This window comes from Salvia splendens, chromosome 17 (genome assembly GCF_004379255.2).
Source record: "Salvia splendens isolate huo1 chromosome 17, SspV2, whole genome shotgun sequence".
NCBI classification, from domain to species: domain Eukaryota; kingdom Viridiplantae; phylum Streptophyta; class Magnoliopsida; order Lamiales; family Lamiaceae; genus Salvia; species Salvia splendens.
This window is the reverse complement of record NC_056048.1, coordinates 11,899,852-11,917,724: the sequence shown is the minus strand read 5'-3', so window position 1 is coordinate 11,917,724 and position 17,873 is coordinate 11,899,852.

The following is a 17,873-nucleotide window of genomic DNA, read 5'->3' as shown; positions in this document are numbered from 1 at the left end:
CGGTTTTCAGTGCTATCGGGAACCGACCGGTTCTACCCGAGAACCATATTAAATCTCAATTAAATTTCAATTTTAATTTTATATTAATGTTAATATACACTAATTCAAATTTCTAAATTCTTAACCTTACATTCTCCCACTCCCAATAACGCCGTCAAGCTCCTCTATTATGGAATAGCCACCACTTCTCTCTCACCGTAGACGCCGCCGCCCCACACCAGTACCAACGACGTCGCCACCCTTCCCTCACCGTAGACGATACCACAACTGCAATTGCCTCTCTCTCTGTATTTGTGTATAAGTGTGTGTGTAGTGTTTGTATAGATATGTCTTGTGTGTGTATAAGTGTGTTGTATGTGTATAGTGGTATGTGTGTGTAGGTGTGTGTGTGTGTATAGGTATGCCTTGTGTGTTTTGTGTGTATAGGTGTGTTGTGTGTGTATGTGTGATGTCGTTTGTGTGTTGTTGTTGTTTTGTGTATGTGTGTTGTTGTGTGTTGGTATTTATATGCCTTTGTTTGAGTATAGTGTGTGTATGTGTAACTAGTATTAACTATTCTTTGTAAATAGTGTAAGATATTTGAATCTCTTAATGAAACACAAGCTAGCAATATTTTAAAATTTGATCAAGATGAAAATATGTTAGAGGACAATAAAGATAAAGAATTACTCCCTCCGTCCCAACTACGTTGAGTCAAAACTTTTAGGCACTGAGATTTAAGAAATTGTGTTGAAGAGTAGGAGAGAGGAATAAAGTAGGAAAGATAAAGAGAGAGTAAAGTAGGTGATAGAATAAATAAAAAGTGATTGGATGTTTTGTTTTTTTGTCAAAAGAGAAAATGAATCAACTTAGTTGGGACATCCTAAAAAGGAATATGACTCAACTTAGTTGGGATAGAGGAAGTTAACCTACATAAATGGAGAGAAAAAAATTCCAAGGAAACTGAAAATATAAAAATGAAATCTAACGTATGGAAAAAATACCCAATACCCAAAACCCTTAATCATCTTTAAAGAGGGAACGCTCCAGAAGAACGACAAAAGTCAAGTGTTATCGGTGTGTGAAATTGATTGCGTGTCACGACCCCCCATACTATGGGTACTATAAACGAGGAGATCGTGACCACGTGATAACAGTAAAGACAACATTTAAGGACGACAGTTCATAAGAAATGCTCAAATAGCTTAAAAGAATAATATTTTAGTTCATTAAAAGTTAGACAACAAGTTTTTAGCTTAAAGAAACTTAATGTCATAAATTCATTGTCAATTAGTGCAAAGACTTATCGCAAACGATTTTTCAAAGGAAGCGGCGGGGAAAAATAAATATCAAAATCCAATTAACATCCAAAAGAACAATTGTTTTACTTTACGAAAACTCATTTTAGAGTAACGAAGTAAACAACGGATTAACGTCTAAAATGATTTGACATGCCAAAAATAGTACGAAGTAAAGAACTCTTGGGGCATAGATAAAAAAAAGTATAGCAGCGGAAATAAGGTTTTAAAGAGAGTCAAGGATGACGCTTATGTATGAAGACATAACGCATGCAAAAATTCCCTAGGCCGACTCAACATCCACCGCAACATCCCGCTCAACCTGCACATAGGGAAAACAAATGCAGGGCTGAGTACTTGTTGTACTCAATGGGCTCATGCCGAAAACATTTTATAACAGTTATGCATCCATACCAGTGATCTCGAGTTTTACATGTAGTTAAGAAATATCATCGAGAACACAAAAATATTTCATAGACTGGCCAGTCAAATAATCTCCCCACTTTCTCAACAATCCATCAATCACAATCATCATTCCATGTGCGACGAAAGTGTGGCCACACTATTCGACCACGAGACCGGCCGACTAGCAAGGATAGCTCACGATCCCACCAGTGTACACAACCTGATAGGGTTTGCGGCCCTACTCAGACCCGAATTCGTTTCACAACACAGTCATATAGCCTAACGGAGCAAGCTCGGATGAATTAGGCATCAGGCAACAATCTCATAAATAAAACATCATGGCATGACATAACAAGTTAAACCACCCTTATAACACCACATCATATTTTCGGAAAATAAAAGATTTGTAAAAGAAAGCCCACCTCGTTTGCTTAAACAACATAATACCCAACTCAAAGCAACCCTCGTCCCTTGTGCTCATGTACACACAATCCCCTTTTCAACACCACAACACAATCAGCCTTCCATCAATACAAATTATCATGCATGTCCTGTCGTTCCTTTCATCGTTCTCTTAAATTACCCACCCCAACATTCATCAACATAAGGAAAAATATGCCATAATATTTCTAAAATTATCACACATAATCACGTCATAAGATACATTCCTTGATCATACATGCATCATATAATTCACCCAAACTTGGCAACAAGTATTATTTTGACATAACAGAAATCTGGCAGAACTGCGCAGTCATTTTATAAAAACCACCAAAAATCCATCCGACCTCATATGAAGCTATATTTTGGTCACTACACAGTAGACACATTCAAGCACGTCCAAATAAATTTCACACCAAAATCATATCATTTGGTCAGTCAAAACAACAATGCAACCCTCTGGTCAGAAAATAAAAATTTTGGCAGTACTGCGCGGTTCGATTGAAAAATTTACCAAAAATTCATCCGATGTTCAATAAGGCTGAAATTTTCACAAAACACAGAAGAAACTTCAAATTTCATCCAGTCAAAAAATTCACATCAAGATAAGGCCATTTGGTCGGTCAAATAAAAAATGAAACTCTCTGGGCGAGAATACAAGTTTCTGGCAGAATTGCGCAGTCAACTTCAAAAATTTATTAAAATTTCATCTTTTGTCAAAAGGGGTTAAAATTCACACAAAACACAGAAAACACCTCAAAATCTACTCAGTTAAAAATTTGTGTCAAAATAAGAGCGTTTGGCTGGTCAAACACACGTCGGAATCCACTGTCCAAACGCCACAGTTTTCAGGCTTCACAATTTCGAAATTAGAGTTTATTCCTCATTCATCCAAACACAATTATTCATGCATCCAACACACAATCATGCTTCAAAAAGTTCTCACAATCATGTTCTCATTTATTCACATCATTCACCAATGAATCATCCAAACTTCACACATATTCATTCAAAATCGCACATCCACAAATTTTCTCACACAAACATAAATTCCCACAGATTAATATTGCGATCTATGATTCCTACACTCACTATATGCATGAGGGATTCAAAAACAATGATTCAATGGAAAGGATGAGGAAAATATTTTAAATTATACCTTCTTCAATCAAAATCAAACGGTAGAAACAAGGATTGATGCTATTCCTCAGAAACTCTTGAAATTCCAACTCCAATGGATGCAAGAACAAGGATTGAAGGAGAGTTTTTGGAGAGAATGTAGAGAGGGAGGAGGAGGCGTGTGAGAGTGAGGGAGAGAGAGGTAGATGGTTGGGAGGGGAAAAAATATGTGGGCTAGGATTAGGTTTAGGTGATTTTATAGTAGGTTTAATACCCAACTAAATTAATTTATTAATTGTGGAGGAATAAAATAGAGGCCAATGACTAAAATCCCACAATTAAAAGAAGGAATAGGCGTGTGGAATGGGGGAAATTAAAAGGAAAGTATTTACATCCCCAATTAATTAGATATAGGTATTAATTTGGTATTTATTTGAATAGAAGGAATTCTACAAAATAGGAAACAAATATATTTCCTCTACAAATAGGGAAGGCCGAAAATTGGCTTTAATTGCCACAAGGAAATAATTCAAATCCTAATTTAATTAGGGTGAGGAAACAAAGTTTGGCATGATTTAATTGGATACAAAATTAAAAGAAGGAAGTCAACAAGGCACCAATTAAATCAAAGAAAATAATTCATCCTCCTAATTAAAATAGGGGATTTTTGAAACTCACAAGATTAGGCTAGGATTCGAATTTCATGTAGCAAAAATTAGGGATAATTCGATTTGGATTTAATTTGGATAAATATCCCAAAACAATCAATTAAATCCAAGAAGAAAATATTTCCAATAATTGAAGGGGCCGAAAATTCCCAATGAATTTGACTAGAACAAAATGCATGATCTCATTTAATTAATTCCCCACATTGTAAAATATAATGTATATAACATTTCATTCCACATCGCTCATGACAATATTTCACATAATCAACTCAATCACATAGGAACAAATAATTTCATAAAAGAAAATTTTCCACTCGACATCCATATTAAAAAAAAAGTCGCAAATTTTTTTGAGATGTTACATTGCGGCTGATCTAAACGAGAATGGCACATCACCATTGTGAAAACACTGTACAACGTCCTAGAAAAATTTAAAGCAAACAACTCTGAGAGTCTTATCACGAACATCATGTCATTTTGCAAACCTAAATATCTAAGTGAACTTACATCACAATTGCACAAACTATTATAGTATAACTTAATTTTAGAATATTGTTAGCACTAGTCAATCCTCATTTTGGATCTAAGCATTTCCGCCGATTTCAGGCCGACGATTAATCACCGATTTTGGTTCAACAAAAATCTGGACCAACCAGATTGGATAACCCGATAACATGGCCAAAATGCCGGTGGGAAAAAAACCACACACTTCTACATTAGAATATAAATAGATGAATTTTTAATCTATATTTAAATAAATTCTTTTGCATCATCGTAGATGGCTATCATTTGTCAACAGGATTTCAGATCAAGATATTTGGAGCAGATATTTTAATTTAAATTTTATAAATTCAGTTGCTTGATATTTCAAATAGTATAAATCATGTGACCTGTTGGAAAGAAATCAATGTGAGAAGATTACGGAATCAAATCACAGAGCAAATAATTATGAAGATAGCGAATTGATTGTAAATTACCGAGAATAAGGTAATTAGAATTAGGGTAGATCTTACCATATGTGTATAGCTTCCATTCTATAAAGATTGATGTAATGACACGGTTATGAACAAGTTGAATAAAAAGAACATATTTCAACATGGTATCAGAGCAAAGGCTCAGAAAAAATTCATCATAGCCCGATAAATCCTTTCTCGACCTAAGGCAGAAACCGCCATGGTCGGAGACGAAACCAAACCCAAAATCCCAGATGACCAAAAACTGAGAGTTAGCAAGAATGTTACCGTAGCCGTCAAGCTCGACGGATCGAATTACTCGATATGGGCGCGGCTGATGAAAATTCAGATCGGGAGTAGGAGAGTACTCCGCCACATCAACGGCAATCCGCCACCTCCCGAACCAGGGGCGGCTGATTACACGAAGTGGGAGGAGACAGACTTAATTGTCTTCTCATGGATTCTAGACAATATCGAAACCGATATCGTTATCGATTTCGCCCATCACCAAACGGCAGAAGCCTTATGGAAAAGCTTAGCCGTAACGTTTGAGAGCACATCCGATCCATTCCTTCTATTTGACCTGGAAGAGAAGGCAGAGAACGTCAAGCAAGGAGAACAAAGCCTCGAAACATATTGGCGACACTTACATGGAACGTGGATAGATGTAGATCGGTGTCAAGAACAACCGGTCACTTGCTGTGACAAAGGAGTCGGCCAATTCCGAAAATACGTCGAGACTCGACGCCTTTTCAAATTCTTGACCGGACTCAACCCGAGGTACGATCAGATGAAGCGAGAGGTCCTCAAAGACCGACCGTGGCCCTCAGCCGAGGTCGCATACGGCTGGATAAAAAGGGAGACCGCCCGACTCCGAATCATGCCGGCAATCTCCGAACCAGCCGGTGCAACCAACGACATCAACTCATCATCGGGCAATATCGGGCTTGGATTCGCGGCACGGAGTCAGCCGCGAAGTGGACCACCGCCAAACCGAACAGGGACAAGACCGCCGCCACCAAATCGTCAGCCATTCAAAGTAGATAAATCGAAGCTATGGTGCTCACACTGTGGAAAGCACAAACACACCAAAGAATCGTGCTTTCTACTCATCGGATTCCCGGAATGGTGGGATGAAAATCAAAAGGCCAAGGCGAAATTAGCCGTCGGGGTGACCGATAACGGAGGGGGCTTGTTCTCAGTGGCCGGAGCGGGCAACCAGGAGGCTACCGACACTCACGGCCGGCAGGAGAACAGAGGAGGCGGCAGGTCGGTCGGAGAAGCAGCAGTCGCCGAGTTCAGGAGAGGCGGTGGTGAATCATTCGGAGGTAAAGGGTTGGGGTTCTTTAACCCTAACCCTGATTTTAACTTTGCAATTAAGCCCCTAAGTTTTGAGTCCTCCAAAATAACACCCCCAGATTCTAGTTATTGTGCAATAAACCCCATAATGATGTTAAATTGCAATTGAATCTCCCAGAGTCTGAAAAAATGAAAAATGACCCTCAAACTTCTGAAAAATCCTTTGTTAGCCCTAATTATTTTGCACCTCTTGAAAACACTCATATTGCGTTCATGGCAAAAAATTTATCGGGTAACATCGGGACTGAGTGGATATTCGATTGCGGGGCTACAGATACTATGACCTATGATAGGGATGATTTTTCCACTTTTAATGAAGCAACGAAAAGCCAAATTCAAACTGCTGATGGAGAATTAACATCTGTACATGGAAGTGGAACAATTGAGATATCCCCGAGTCTGAAACTTAAGAATTGCCTATATGTGCCCAAATTATCTCACAAATTAATGTCTATCAGCCATGTGACTAAGGAGCTGAATTGTACTTTATTGATGCACCCGAATTTCTGTGTGTTACAGGATATCATGACGAGGAGGATAATTGGGCGTGGCACTGAGCGTCAAGGCCTCTACTATGTGGACGAGATAGCTCACCAAGGTGGCGCCGCGATGCTTGCTCAAGGTTCTGCTGATAGAGAAGCATGGTTGTGGCACCGAAGATTGGGTCATCCGTCTGCGGGTTATTTCAAATTACTTTTTCCCAAATTTTCTCCTCTTAAAGACATCTCTTGTGAGTCATGTGTTTTGGCTAAGAACCATAGACAGTCCTTTAAATCAAATAATACGCGTGTTAAAGATATTTTTTCCCTAGTTCATGCTGATGTGTGGGGCCCTGCGCCTATTACTGGTGATCATGGTATTAAATACTTTCTGCTATTTGTTGATGATTGCACTAGAATGACGTGGGTATATTTTTTGCGAAGTAAATCTGAAGTTTTTGAAAAGTTTGTCATCTTTTTTAAAATGGTTCAGACGCAATTTCACAAAACTATCTCAATTCTTAGGTCGGATAATGGGAGGGAATTTGTCAATAGAGATATGAAAAAAAATTTTAAGACTCATGGGCTAGTTCATCAAACTTCGTGTCCTTATACACCGGAACAAAACGGGGTAGCTGAGCGAAAAAATAGAATTTTACTTGAAATTACTCGAGCTCTATTTTTTAACTCAAATGTCCCAAAATTTCTTTGGCCAGAGGCGGTCGCTACCTCCGTGTATCTTGTGAACCGTCTTCCTACAAAAATTCTTGACATGAAAACACCCCATCAAGTCCTTTCGAAATTGACAAAAATACCCGAATCATTTACACTTCCGCTTAAAATTTTTGGAATCTCCGTCTATGTGCATATCCCAAAACACGAGCGCACAAAGTTTTCTGCATGCGCCATAAAATGTGTCTTTCTTTCATATGGGGTTAATCAAAAGGGATATAGGTGTTATGATCCGTCGTCTAGGAAAATAATTACTACTATGAACTGCAACTTCTTTGAGTGTGAGTACTTTTATCAAACCCAACTTAGGAGTCAGGGGGAGAGTGGGAATAGTTTAAGGGAAATACATGGACCCCCAAGTTGGTTGGTGCCCCAATCAAGCAACTCCGAAGCGGAACCAACAGAACAAGCTAGCGCCAACGCCGAGCAAGTCACATCCACTATGGATCCTCCTCAGTCAACCACGTCTCAGTCTAATCCTCCTCCAGTGATATCTGAGGTAATTCCCGGTCCAAAACCTGAAAGTACATTCATAACTTCTGACAATTCGAGCGTAGATGAAGTCACCGCCATTGATGGGGATACTGGTCGATATATCCTTCCTCAACGCAGCACTCGAGGAATTCCACCTAAGAGATACAGTCCTGAAAAGATAGGGGCTAAAAGCAGATACGGAGTGGCAAATCTTGCCAAAGCCAACCTGATAGAAATGGCAAGAGCGTTCACGGCTGCTTTGTATGAAGAAGAAGAGATCCCTCAGACCGCGGAAGAAGCTATGAATGTACCTCATTGGAGAAAGGTGATGATGGTTGAAATGAATGCCCTGATGAAGAGCAAGACATGGGAGGTCTGTGCCAAGCCAGAAGGTGTGCGAGCTGTGGGATGCAGGTGGGTCTTCACTATTAAAAGGAGACCAGATGGATCGATTGAGCGGTACGAAGCAAGGTTGGTAGCAAAGGGATACACTCAGACATATGGAGTCGACTATGCCGAGACATTCTCCCCAGTTGCAAAAATGAACACTATCCGTGTTCTATTCTCCATTGCGGCCAACAAGGAATGGCCCCTACACCAGTTTGATGTCACTAATGCCTTCCTGCATGGTGAACTTTCAAAACCGATATACATGGAGGTTCCACCAGGTTTCTCCAAAGACTTTGAAGGTGGAAAAGTGTGCAAGCTCAAGAAGACACTATATGGGTTGAAGCAGTCTCCTCGAGCGTGGTTTGGAAGGTTCACTGAGGTAATGAAGAAGTACGGGTATAAACAGAGTAACTCTGATCACACTCTGTATTTGAAAAAGAGGGAAGGAAAAATCACATGCCTTATCATCTATGTAGATGACATAATCCTCACTGGCGACGATGAGGAAGAGATCAAACTGCTGAGACAGAACTTGTTTTCAGAATTTCAGATGAAGGACCTTGGACTGCTAAAGTACTTTCTGGGAATAGAAGTGTTAAGATCAAAGAAGGGAATTTTCATTAATCAGAGAAAGTATGTCCTTGACCTACTGGCGGAAATAGGGATGATGGATTGCAAGCCAGCAGATACTCCTATGGTGCAGAATCATGGACTACGAATAATAGAAGGAGCAGAACTTACTCATCGCACAAGGTATCAACGCTTGGTTGGAAAGCTAATTTACTTATCCCATACGAGACCGGATATCGCATATGCAGTTGAGGTGGTGAGCCAGTTTATGCACTAACCTCAAGAAGCTCATTGGGAAGCAGCACTGCGGATCGTTAGGTACCTCAAAGGAACTCCGGGACATGGAGTGATGTTTAAGAAGCATGGTCATATGGACATATACGGATTCACAGATGCTGATTGGGCCGGAAACCCAAATGATCGGAAGTCAACAGCAGGGTACTTCACATTCGTTGGTGGCAATTTGGTCACTTGGCGAAGCAAGAAACAAAAGGTGGTAGCTTTTTCGAGTGCTGAAGCAGAATTTCAAGGAATTAAGAGTGGACTGACTGAGATCCTGTGGTTAAAAAGGCTAATGACCGAGTTGGAATTGATGCCTTCCGGACCCTGCAAGCTATTCTGTGATAACAAGGCAGCTATCAGCATATCCGAGAATCCAGTACAACATGATCGGACAAAACACGTTGAAGTTGATCGACACTTCATCAAAGACAACATTGAAGCCAAGGTAGTGGAACTACCGTTTGTCCGATCAGAAGACCAGCTAGCTGATATTCTTACCAAAGCTGTGGACTCTAGAAATTTCCGTGAAGTATTGGGCAAGTTAAGTATGGATGATCCCCTTACTTAACTTGAGGGGGAGTGTTGGAAAGAAATCAATGTGAGAAGATTACGGAATCAAATCACAGAGCAAATAATTATGAAGATAGCGAATTGATTGTAAATTACCGAGAATAAGGTAATTAGAATTAGGGTAGATCTTACCATATGTGTATAGCTTCCATTCTATAAAGATTGATGTAATGACACGGTTATGAACAAGTTGAATAAAAAGAACATATTTCAACATGACCTATAAGTTATAAATCACCGACTTAGAAATGTATCTAAGTTGGAATAAGTCAATAATATGGGATATGTGATAACTGCTGACAAAGTCATTAATCTTTAGTCAATTTTGAGAAAGTCAAAAATTTGGTTTCTACTTGATGCACTTTTTATTAGCACTATAAATATCTGCCAAGTATACAGAGTAAGGATAGTATAGCTAAAGGTTAGTACCGGATATCGATCACGGGAAAAAATCACAGACTAGCTACCCTCTACTAAAACTCAATTACTATTTGGAAAAACAGAAAGATTTGAAGATTTTTTAAAACAAAACACTTTGAAACCATGTAAACAACTAATTGCAAATAAATTACGGAGATAAAAGTATAGAGATAAAGGAATTCCAGGGATGTGCGTTCACAGTTATGGTTATGTTAGAGTTTTGTATACTAGAAATCACCTTTCGAGTGATTGGATACTATAAACTCTATATTCTATTTTCCAATGGATGCAACAGATTATTTTTGTCATAATGTTATGTTTTACATTTAATGGTTGTTTAGTTACATGTTTAAATGTATGAGAAACTTGACAAAGTCTAAGTCTTTGTTTTAGTTGACCGGTTGTGAGCGACGTCCTATTTAAGGTAACACAGTAAGTTCTGAACAAAGAAAAATAAGAATTTCACAACTTAGATAGGCCTAGACTATCTATCGTGAAAGGTTGCAATGTCAGTCCGTATATTTATAAGCCTTACTGAAATAAGATGATATTGGTGTGGTATAACACTGAATTGGATCTAACAGTAAGACGAGTCTTTATGTTATCTATTGAAAGACGAGGTCTTGATAATTAATTTCTTAATCAATGTATGTTAGCATTGAGCATACGATATTGATTATGCACTACTTTGACTTACCAAATGGTGTGGGTTTTTCGCAACCCAAGAATCCTGGTATATTGGGTAGTGGTGATTAATATCTAGCGGTTCTAGGATTGCTATTATATTGAATCGTGCGTGAGGTGAGTCTCATTTGATAACTTCCACAAGAGGAGCTTGAAACAAGGTGTTATTATTCGGAACCTAGTTAGTTGGAGTTTGATTACTCTATGAATAATAAATAAGCGTTTCTTGCTAAGTCCACTCTTGGAGATAATATGTTAATTAATTAAGTCCATAGCAGACATTAATTAATTAATTAATGGACGTTTCTATCTTAAGCACGGGAAATAAATGACAAACAAATGGAAACCCAGAATACTTGTAATTTTGGATTTAGAGGGGCAGTGGAATATTACTTATGTAGTGACTGCTTGTAATATTCCAATATAAGCTTATATTAAATTGTGGATTCAATTTAATTAGTAAGAAGCTAATTGTGGGAGGCTATATCCAAGTTCTTCCATAGATCTCTGTCTGGACCCAATATGTGACTTAATATAAATAGGAGAATAAAGGAGACAAAAAAAGATATTTTCATCATCAAATTTTCGTCCCCCTCTCTGTCTTGAAGAGGGACGATTTTCAGCTCTCCTCCGTGAGCAGTTTCCGTCTTCTTTATTTGAGTCCTAGTATTCTGGTGAGAGCAGCTCACACTGATATCAGTTTATAGTCCGGGAACCAATCAGAAGATCTGTGATATAGTACTCAAGATCTTCACGTGGAGAAGGTACTAGCTAGCTTCGATTCTTTGGAGAATTAACGAGGTAAATTGGTTAACTCCGTAGAAAGCATGTTTTAGGTGTTAATTGCACTAAAACATGTTTGAATTCAAGTTATGAGCACGATACATGTGAGAATTAAGCGAATAGATTTTGTCTAAATAATCTGCTAAATAGATCAGAATTATTATGTGTTCAATTCCATGCACACTTCCGCTGCCAGCCCCTTCAATTGGTATCAGAGCCAGTCTTTGGCTCTGATTATTTGGATTTAAATTTCACGAAATTCATGTATGCATGTTTTATTTGATTGCGAAGCATGTTCTTGGTGTTTTTGTTTATATTTTATGCATGTTGAACTCAAGAACAATCGAATCAAAGAACTTGAATTATTTGAGCACACGAGGCGTGCGATCCGTCGGTGTTTGCACCGAGACGAATCGTGCGACGTGCGTACAAATCGGGGATATCGAAACAGTGGGAGCAATGGGCGGCGATCACGGGGCGCCGCGCCGCCGACCGAGACCGCACAGCCCATGCGGATTCCAGAACCGCTTCGACGAAAGGGGCAGGCGCGGTGCCGCGGTTCGTCCGAGAACCTGCCGAGACACCGTGAGCCGCCCAGCCCCTAACCATAGGTGGAAGGTCCCAGAGACGAGGCTCCAGCCGGTGGCCAAGAGCGACGCACCTTCGCGCGCGACGCTGGCCAAGGCAGTGGCAGTGTCGGGTCTCGGGATGCCATGACCGGTGACGATCACCGACTGAGAGCAGCGGTGCAGCGTTGCACGCTGCTGGCCGACGACAGGCGTTAGCTCGATGAGCCAAGACACGGATGCAGCAGCCGTGAGCAACAGCGCCTTAAGCGTGGGCTGCCTGGCAGGCGCACGTCGGGTTCCGACGTAGAACTCGTCGGATTTTCGTCGTTCATTGTTCGTGCAAACCTCGTGCGATGAGATATCAATGATGGATTATTTTAATAATTATTTAATTAAAAGATATCATCAAAGTATTATTATTTAATGGAAATAAAATATTTTGGGAAGATTTCCCTAGAATTTAGGAATATTTAAATTATTGGCTATATCTATGGAAATAAATAATACTCCCTCCGTCCCCCAAAATTCGTCACCATTTGACCCGGCACGGGTTTTAAGAAATATAATAGAAAGTGGGTTGAAAAAGTTGGTGGCATGTGGGTCATACTTTTATATATTAGTTTTATAATAAAATGTGAGTGTGAATGAGTTAGTGGAATGTAGGGTCCACTACCAAAAATGGTAAAAGTGAAAGGTGACAAATTTGTAGGGACGGACGAAAAAGGAAATAAGTGACAAATTTTCAGGGACAGAGGGAGTATTATTTTGATTCCTAGATGATATGGATTAGAATAATTTAATAGTTTCCTAATTATTATATATCTAGAATCCTAATAAGGATAGATATGAAGAAATACATTAAATAATATAATATCTCTTCCTAATCTTGAACATGGAAATAAATTGAATTTAATTTTTCATGTCTAATTAAGATTTGAATAATTCATTTATTTTAGAAATATCTTATAGTAGACGTGAATAAGAATTAAATACCAACATAATTTAATTAAGCCTTTTCTGCCTTAAGGCTAAGGATAATTAATGAAAAACCATAACTAAAATATCTAAGCTATAATTACGAACTATGTTTGTATATGATCTCCATCGATTGGTCTGCAATTAGTGAAGCTAATTTCTAATATTATCGCCACCCATTATGTGGGGATAATAATCCTACGAAATAGTAAGTTCATGAGGGCGGACTTCTCAAATATAAATAGTGTGAACTAGAATGTGGTTTTTAATATTATCGCCACCTATTATGTGGGGACAATAATCCTAAGAAACTACGAGGTTCAGGTGTTCACGCAGAATTTATGAGATAACTTGATTTTATTAGTAGCACATGAGCATTGTTATGGGAGTATGTTGTAGAAATAAAATTCTGTAATGCTAAATCTGGTGGTCTTGCTTAGGCAACATTAGGCGGTCATGCCATTATGTGGTCCCTGGACTATTCGTCGGTGTTGTGACCAGTAAAATGCTAAAAATTTTATGCGTATTGACCTCTTATGGAGGGTACAAAATTTTAATTTTACAGTTGTAAGATTTTGAAAAGTTTTATGGTTAATCTATTCAAATTTCTTACATAAGTTTATGACAAATAATAAATCTTCTATTTTGCAGTGCAAACTAAATCGTTAAAATGTCATTCAATCCTCTTTCTGCAATTCTTAAAGAAAACAAACTCGAGGGCCAAAATTACATAGAATGGAAACAAAATTTGGACATCTTTCGCACAGCTGAAGAGTACAAGTTTGTGCTCACTACTCCACAGCCTCCAGTGCCGACGGCAAATGCCGCGGCAGGAGTTAGAATGGTATAAGGCGAATGCGATGGCTAAGTGCTATATGTTGGCTTCTATGTCTTCAGTGTTCAAGCATCAGCATTCTGCCATGGCGACCGCCATCGAGATTATGCAAAATCTCACAAATCTTTTTGGTACTCAGAATCGAACGGCTAAGTCTCAAGCCTTTCGGAGTATCATGATGAAGACAATGAAGAAAGGCACGTCTGTGCGGGACCATGTCCTCGAGATGATGAGCCACCTCAACCAACTTGAGGTTTTGGGAGGGACGATCGATCCCGAGTCCCAAGTGACTATTATCCTTCAGAGTCTTCCCCCTAGCTTCCAGCAGTTCAAGCTCAACTTCGAGATGAACAAAAGGAATTACACCTTGGCAGAGTTGTTGACTGAACTTCAGTCGGCGGAGGACCTTATGGTTCAAGCTAAGATAGTAATGCTGAGTTTGGCGCATCATTCCTCTGGCTCTAAGCCTGGCGTAGGAAAGAAAGGTCACCGAACCCGGTTGCGGCTAAGAAGGCTAACAAGAAGCCTTCGGGGAAGTGTTTCAAGTGTGAAGAGAAGGGGCATTGGAAGCCAAACTGTCCAAAAAGGGGCAAGGCTACAGGTATGCACCAAGCTCTAGTGGTCGAGTCATGTTTGGCTTCGAGATCTACTCATACTTGGGTTATTGACACTGGAGCTACTGATCATATTTGTTTTGATCCTGACTTAATGCAGGTGACAAGACGGATATATGATGGTGAGATTGAGGTCCAGCTGGGCGACGCCACTAAAGTGGCGGCCGTTGCAGTTGGAAACGTTTATTTGCATTTTAGTAGTGATAGATTTTTAATTTTGAAGAATGTTTTGTTGATACCTTCTTTTAGAATAAATTTAATTTCAGTTTCTAAATTGGTTTTTGATGGATATTCGATTTCTTTTAATGACAATTGAGTTGTTAAGAAAGATGGTTCTTATATCTATCGTGGTATCATGGAAAACAATCTGTACGCAATCAGAACTCAATACAATTTAATCATCGCTAATCAGAACTCAATACAACATCGAAAATTTCAAGGAAAAGAAAAGAACCTTCAAGTTCAATGAACGAAACGTACTTATGACACCTTAGACTTGGTCATGCCAATGAAAGAAGGATCCATTCTCTTGTGGACCAAGACCTTATCAATGGTCTAGAGAATGAGCCGTTTCATACGTGTGAATCCTACTTGGAAGGCAAGATGACCAAGAGGCCTTTTAAGGCTAAGGGCAATAGGGCCAAGGAAGTACTTGAGCTCGTTCATACCGATGTGTGTGGACTAATGTCAACCAAGGCAAGAGGCAGTTTTCGATACTTCATCACCTTTATTGATGACTTCTCGAAAATTGGATATGTCTATTTGATGCGCCACAAGTCTGAATCTTTTGATAAGTTCAAAGAGTTTTAGGCATATGTGGAGACGTATCATGGATAGAGTATCAAAAGCCTGCGATCTGATCGCGTAGGCGAGTACCTCAGTGCCAAGATTTTGGACTACTTATCGGTGGCGGGAATTGAATCCCAACTGACCGCGCCGGGCACGCCCCAGCAGAACGACATGGCTAAAAGAAGGAATAGGACCTTGTTGAACATGGTCCGGTCGATGATAAGTTATGCACGACTGCCTATTTCGTTTTGGGGACATGCCTTGCTTTCTGCAAGTCACATTTTAGACAACTTACCATCAAAATCCGTCCCTACTACTCCGTATGAGTTGTGAACTGGGCGCAAGCCCAATCTATCACATCTCAAGATTTGGGGTTGCCAGGCTCATGTATTAGAAAAGGATCCAACTAAGCTGGGATCAAGGACGGAGCCATGTGTATTTATAGGGTACCCTAGAGGATCGAAAGCTTATGAATTCTATAGTCTCCGAGACAAAAAAGTCATTCTGAGTACTCACGCGACATTCTTAGAGGATGACTTAGTAATGAATCATAAACCCAGCAGTAAAGTGGCTCTTGACGAGCTAACTTCTGTCACAAGTTCCATTAACCAGGAACCTGTACCTAGTGTACAAACAATTCCCAAAATTTCAACTTCTACTCCAAGTATTGTAGTGTCGCGCCGCAGTGAGAGGGTCTCTCATGAGCCAGATATATACATTGGTTTGGGGGAATCTATGGATAACTCCTTGGACAGCAGTGTATTAGATCCCTGGCTTTGCAGAGGCCCAGACAGATGTCGATCATTATGAATGGTTGAAAGCAATGGATTCGGAACTACAATCTATGATAGAAAAAGATGTCTACGATTTGTCCGTCCTACCCGAAGGCTGTACTGCCATTGGGAGTAAATGGATATACAAGCGTAAACGTGGACCCGATGGACGAGTTAAAGTCTTTAAGGCAAGGCTAGTGGCCAAGAGGTATACTGATAAGGCTCGTTTCATGCATTGGTTTTTGGTGATATTGCATCCCTTTTTGGGGAGATAATGCGCAAATTTGAGATTAAGTGTGCACATATTGGCTGGGTCAAGTAGATGCTGCAAATTGACCGAGCAGATGCAAAATGAGTAGAAAAGGAGTAAAAATTGTCAAAAATCCGCTAGGTCAAAGAGAATTATCAGGAGAGCAGGTGCGTAAAAAATCTGCTAGACCCAGGAACGCACACAAATTACCTGGGGCGGGGAAAATGGAGCAGAAAAAGTGAAGAAATGAGCAGATTTAAAAGATCCTATTTTAAGGGTACAAACATCAAATCACGAAGAACATACCCTAGGGATTCGAGCTTAAAGCCTTCCTATATAAAGGGATCAACATGAATGAAGAAAGCAGCGCTTAACGCTATGGTAGTTAGGTAGGAAGTTCTCGGTAGCGCTTAACGCTATCATTCTCGTAGTTTAGGTAGGAAACTCTCATAGGCGCTTAACGCCACCGCTTTCTTAGCTTAGCTTAGTTTAATTGCTGATTTCTTAGCTTAGTTCAATGGTTTCGATGGGGGAATTGACGACTCCGACGTTGGATCCTTGCTTTCTTTACCGCTTTTGAGATGATGTAGTTAGATCTCGAGTTTCATTAGAGGAATTGTTGACTCCGCCGTTGGATCTCGACTTATTTCCAGTTTTATGAAGCTTTGGTGTTTATTTTCATGTTGATGATGCTATTTACTCATGTTTCTTGGATGCTTTTCGCAATTGGTGGCTTAGATGTTTAGATCCATGATGTTTACATGATTTCCAGTAGTTTAGAGGTTGAGTTCTAGTTATTCACGTGCTCGATTTATGAGATCTGTTAGTTTAGGTGATGCATGCAAGGTTAATCTGTGTTTATTCCGCTTTCTGCTTGACCCAGGAGAGTAGATCTGGAAGTTCTAGCTTGAATTTCGTCTTTACGTCTCGTTTTGAAGCATGCTCTGTTTTATTTTGTCAATGGTGTTGAAGCTCTGTTCCATGCTCTGTTTTTACGTGGTTGTTTGGAGAAGATGAAGTAAGAGGTTGTTAGAAATCAAATCTGCTTTTTGCTTTTGCTTTTTTTGTTTTCACAGTTTCTGCCAGCCCCAGCCAGTTTAGGAAAAATGGTCCCCACTTGCTTTTGCATCTTTGTCTGCCTATTTTGGAAATGTTTCAGCATGTTCCTTCAATCATAGGTGTTCTAGTTAGTTTAACTCCAGTTTACAAGTTGTCTTGAGTTTGATTGTCATGCAATTGTCCGTACTTTTCCCATCCGCTAGGTCCAGTAGATAGATCCAGTTTAATTCCGCTAGGTCAAGTAGATTAGAGTCTTACCCCACTTAATGAATGTGTGGTAGCAGCCAATCCCTTTCCCGTTTGTGTCGTAGAAATAATCTCGAGTAGGTCCTTAGTCTCTGTGGTTCGACCCCGCTCTTGCCGCTTATACTTTGTAATATTTGTTGCATTAGTGGGAAATTAT